The sequence below is a fragment of the Protomyctophum bolini genome (genome assembly GCF_963924005.1).
Source record: "Protomyctophum bolini genome assembly, chromosome: 5".
Classification (NCBI taxonomy): domain Eukaryota; kingdom Metazoa; phylum Chordata; class Actinopteri; order Myctophiformes; family Myctophidae; genus Protomyctophum; species Protomyctophum bolini.
This window is the reverse complement of record NC_137866.1, coordinates 16,428,222-16,434,125: the sequence shown is the minus strand read 5'-3', so window position 1 is coordinate 16,434,125 and position 5,904 is coordinate 16,428,222.

The following is a 5,904-nucleotide window of genomic DNA, read 5'->3' as shown; positions in this document are numbered from 1 at the left end:
GCTGCTCGCTCACTCGCTGCGGTATACGCGACTCCACCCTTTGGGACCGTGGACTCCACCCTTTGGGACTGCGCCCCAGCGAGGTGGGACCTAAGGGTGGGACCTATGGGTGGGACCTATGGGTGGGACGGTGTCAGTGGGTGGGTGGGTGGGGCAGCCACTACTGCTCACATATTATGCAGGTGTGTTGACTGACACTGACAGTGATGATGGTGGAAGAAGAACAGTGTGGTTCTCAGAAAAGTACTCACAAAAGTATCAATACTTTCTGCAATAGAAGTATGTTTTGTTTATTAAATACAAGTAAAAGTCAGGAATTTAAAATGTACTCGAGTACAAATGATATCAAAATGTAATTATGCAGAATGTCCCATTTCGATGTTTTCAAATGTATACTAGTAAACTAGTAAATAAAGTGTTCAAATAATTCTAGTGGAGTAAAAAGTACAATATTTGGATCTGAGATGTAGTGGAGTAGAAAGAAGTAAAAGTATAGAACATTATACATAGGCCTACTCAAGTCAAGTACAAATATCTCAAAATTGTACAAAAGTACAGCACAGACAGAGCGCCTAGTACACAGAGGACTGCAGGGGCAAAATAATTATGTTCTTTTTAAGTTCACATTCCACATTGATTAACACAATCTGGATCTGATTCTCCTCCCTTTGAAGAAGTGCCAGCCAGCCCTTTTTATCGACCTTGGACTATCTTCTGCATGTGGTTCCCTGCATGGCAACATGTATGTAGACACCAGAGGCAGACACAGCAATGCATAATTTACACTGCTGGGCATGAATCATGATCCTTCCTTGAACTCTTTGGGAAAGGACCTAATTAGTGGAATGTGCAATTCAAAGTGCTTCAGCAGTGTATCAACTGAAACACAACCAGTGGTGTAAAAAGTATTCACATTTTGTACTTTGTATAACAGTAAACGTTTTAAGGAAGGAGGAGAGACCTGCACACCGCCACTTGCTGGTTCAAGAAGTTTTATTTTGTTAAGAGTCGTAGCAACGTTTCGGCCTTCTTCAGCACCTGCTATAAAATTGAACCGGGTGTGCGGAAGTCATCTCTCGAATAAGTACTTATAAGAGTAAAAGTATTAATATTATTATGTCGAAATACTGCGTTACAAGTAAAAGTCCGGAATTCAAATACAAATACTACAAAATTGTACTTCAAAAGTACAGTACTTAAGTAAACATACTTACTTTCAACCACTGAACACAACAACAAAAAAAGAGGTAAGCTCAGGTCAGGTCAGGTCCACCAATAGAATACAATTTGGATTAAATCATTTAAAAGCAAGGTCATAAAAATCAAACATCAATCATAGACATTTGTTTTTCACCGCCTATTAAAACAGTCAAGTGAGGTTGCCTGTCTAATATGCAGGTCGAGTATGTGTTAAAATTTAAGATTTATGAGTTAAATAAACTTGATTGCAATCAGCTCTGCAGTGTTTTTTTATGAGCCTCAGCCTATAGAGTTTCATGGCAAGGCATAAATTACTCATTCGTGTCAGACTGAAGTTTTGAGGAACATCTGTACAAGATTAATGGGAGCATTTTTTCATTTGTTGCACAAGTGTTTAGGGAACAAGTTGAGAGTGGTTGGTGACAAAGTTGGTGACAAAGGAGGATAGGGCCTTTTCAAGTAGGGCCCCCAGGCTTTGGAACAACCTGCCATCGGACCTGAGATTTATTAGCTCCTTAGCTATTTTTTAAACTAAATTAAAGACCCACTTTTATAGGAAAGCCTTTTTAAACCCATAAACAATGTATGCTTTTAATTTCCTTGATAATGTAATTTTACTCTGCCTTGATGTTGTAAATGGATTGTTATGTAACACTGTTGTTTTTATATTGTTAAGCACTTTGTGACATTGTCAAAAAGTTTATTATTATGCTACCCTAAAGAAATGAAAAAAGGCATGCATGTCTGAGTGTGATTTACATTATGTAATGGATATGTGTGTGTGTGTGTGTGTGTGTGTGTGTGTGTGTGTGTGTGTGTGTGTGTGTGTGTGTGTGTGTGTGTGTGTGTGTGTGTGTGTGTGTGAGAGAGACAAAGCAGTGTGTATACTTTTCCACTCTTGGAACACTACTATGATCATGGTTATCATGGTTATGATCACGTGTTATCTGGGTGACAGTGAAACATTTGCTTAGCCTCAGACCACTGATAGTGTCACTTCATTCACGTCAGGAGTCGGACAAAGCATGTCCAGAATGCTGAAGAGCTCACTAGCTGTCAAAAAGCAGGAAAGGACAAAGGTGTACACAGAGCGAGTGAGGATAACGTTGATGTAGGCCTAATGTCTTGTCAAGTGCAGATGAGCTTAAAGATATGATTTGAGCTCTCTTTAGTTTGTAGCCTACTCTATGATGAAGGATTTAGAGTTTGTTTGTTCCAATAATATTGGACAAATTGGGACAAAAACTGATATATTATATCAGTTTTTGTCCCGATCGGGGGTGTGTGTGTGTGTGTGTTTGTGTGTCTGCGACTCTGCGTGTCTATTACGTTTATTTTCTTTATTTGTGTGTGTACTCATTTTATGGTTGCATAGTTATTTGCATTTGTGATTTAAAAAAAAGTTAAAAAAAAATAAAAATACAATCTGAAAACAGCATTTACTTTTAACCTGATCTTGATTAGTGTAATTATTCTTATTTCTTTTGATATTTTCATCATTCTCTGTATTCTCATGTATCAATAAATTTTATTTGAAATCAACGCATAATGGTATTGCCTTCCGTCTGTTCTATTACTAATGTATTTTCCTAGTTTCACTGTTTCTCTTTATGATAATCACTTTTGCATTGCAATCATACCTCCATACATAATAGTTTGATTTGGCCAGTTCCACTGTTACTATCCCCTTCGGCCAAACCTTCAACTCTTGCCACTCAGTGATTTGTTCATTTAAAAAAGATATACAACCACGTGGAACATTACCCCACCTCCTACAGTGTGCATGTTCATAGTACTGTGTATTACTATGATGCTGGCCAACTTGCATATTAAATTAGTACCACACCCAGCACTCGTTTCTGAGTGTGCGTATATGCTGAATGTAAGCATGTCATTGTTGTCAGCTGTCATGAGGGCTGTACTCTACACAGTTGAATGAAATCCTGACTGACATATTTACAAAGCTAAAGATGCCAACTCTCAGCATTTGATTGAAAGCACTAAAGCGAGTGATTATTTTATGCAGGTATACTTCAAGGCCTCAAGAAAGTCGTGTGCACACGGCATATTAGCCAAGTTTCAGTCTGAAGTAGGGCTCTTTTCTATTGTCATTCTATTAATATGGGCTTCCATATATATTTACATCTACCCCAACAACTGATTCAAGGAATGAGCATTGCGGGGAGTGTTGAGGGGATCCTGTAAAAGCGAGTGGAGTCATGTAGTGTAGCGTGTAGTTGAGCCGGTTTCTGCAATGGAAAAGTGTGGGAAGGGGATCGTAGGGATAATTGGATGAACCATGTCCTGAAGGTACCATCATGCCCTCGATTGCCTTGTAGGCCATCATTTTAATTGGATGCAGGCAAGAGGCAAGAACTGGAAGCTATGCATGTGTAGGAACGCAGAAAGGGGGAGATGTGGATACATGAATGTAGGCCAGGGTTGAAGCCTTGAAGGGTGAGAGGTGTGGCATTCTGGATCAGTTGTATGTTTGAGTGAGCGTGCTGGCAGAACAGCTGCAATATTTAAGCCTGGGGATGCCTGGGTGAGGAAGGGTCTGAAGTGAACCTCCAGATGTTGTACTGTAAATTACAAACCTACGGATGACTATTACCGGACCACTCCCAGGTCCTTGGCAGTTGGAAGAGGAGCCACCAGTAGGCTCCAGGGAGGGTGTTGACGTGTTGTCGATGGAAAGTGAAACGTCCTCGTAGGGTGCAGCTATTAGGACTTACCGGGGAAGAAGAGAAGCTCAGTCTTGTCATGGCATTGAGCTCGAGGTGCTGCCTGGGAAGTGGGAAAGACACCCACGAGATGTCAGCCGAGCTAGACATGCACCGATGCACTCTTCAACCTGTATGGCAGAGAGGAGGAGGGGGAGGGAAGGAGAACATAGATCAAACATTAACCTGCACGGCTGTAGAGTTTGTTATAATTAATTCAGCCGAATTGAGTCATCATAGACCAGTTCTCTTTTAACCCGAGAGAAAAGAAAACTACTGGAGGTACACTTTTCTTTTATGTTTGACGACACGCCCTACTGTGAACGTTGACAAAGTGAGCCTTGTCTACCTGATATTGTTGCCATAATTTGAAGGGGCTATAAACGAGCACGACATGTGAACACTATCAGACCTCATAAATAGCTTAATACACTCCCCTCCGCCTTCGTATGCTCTGCCTCTGATAATAGCCAGTAAATATTATTCTTTAGAAGCTTTAAGGACCAAGGCTGATTGTAAAAACGCCTTCTAAATCCTGACCATTTCTGAAAAATAAATATTTATTCAAAAATTACAAATGTATGTTGCTACATACTGTACATAGCAACAAGAACCCCAAAAGTGGTTCCCGTCCTGAAGGGTAAAAACACCAAAAGGGGTATCCATCCTGAATGGGATGATGGATGTCATTTCCGCACGTCTATAGTGTGACTAAGTGAACCACACTAAAAATGAGTAATTATGCATTTTTTTAAAGATAGGCCTACATATTGTAGATCTGAATATCAAAAAACACAATACAGCACATTTACAAGAATTCACTGCAATAATACAATATTTCAAATCAATGTGCAATTTTACAGTCCCGAGGGGCAACCATGGATGCACACACTGCCAAATATTTAACTCAAAAGGTTTGGACTCCTCAGTCAAATATAAGGTTTAGACTTACTTGGGTGTGGTAAATATTCCTAACCGTATCAACTCATTGTAAGGGTGTGGTAACACGATATCGACACACCGATGCCGATAAGACCTTTGTTGTAGATAAATGTTTGACCTTTGACCACAGTGTCTTTCCTGATTCCAGCATGAATGTGACTGTGTATTATAATTACTAAACATTACTATAATAACTACTTGGCAACAATTTAATGCTGTTTTAGCATTTAGTGTACTGTACATTAAGCCTGATTTATGTTTTGTTGATACATAGTCATATGTGTTGCTACTAGCTAGATAAAGAAAAAACACTATAGTTAGTGAGTGACACATCACACGACACTGTCACCAAAGTAAGCCGGGTTCAAGTGAGAGAGACAGAGACTAAAGCCACTATGAGTGTATAGTGTATAGTATAGTATAAGTGGGTGTCTGCCTACTGCAGTCAATCACACTCTTTCCCACTCACTATTAGTCCCTACCATAACTGAAGTGGGACAGTGCCATCTAGCAAGCCAACTAAGAACTGCACATAAGTCATACTGTAGTGTGTACTCACTTGCAGTGCATGCATGCATCCCTGGCATGGTACATGATGGATCCTTTACTTACAAGTTACGGAGGGTTACTGTACATGGTGGGTAGAGAACCGTGGTGGAAAGTAACTAAGTACATGTACTCAAGTAAGTAGGAGTATTTCAAATGTTCAGTAGGCCTACTTTTACTTCTACCCCACTAGATCTCGGAGGCAAATATATACTTTTTCTCCACTGCAATTATTTGAAAACTTTAGTTACCGTACTTTGTAGATTTTTATTATTACAAAACATAGATTAAGCACTTCAGTCCTATATATACTTCGGCTATTTGAAAATAGCCACACAACGCGGCTAGATCTGCTATTTTCAAAGATTTGTACACATATTGAACTTGTGAAAATGGGACATTTTAAGTAATGACGGAGTACTGAGTAATGATGGAGTACTTTTTACTTTTGATACTTAATTATATATCTTGATGCCAACACTCTGTTTATGAG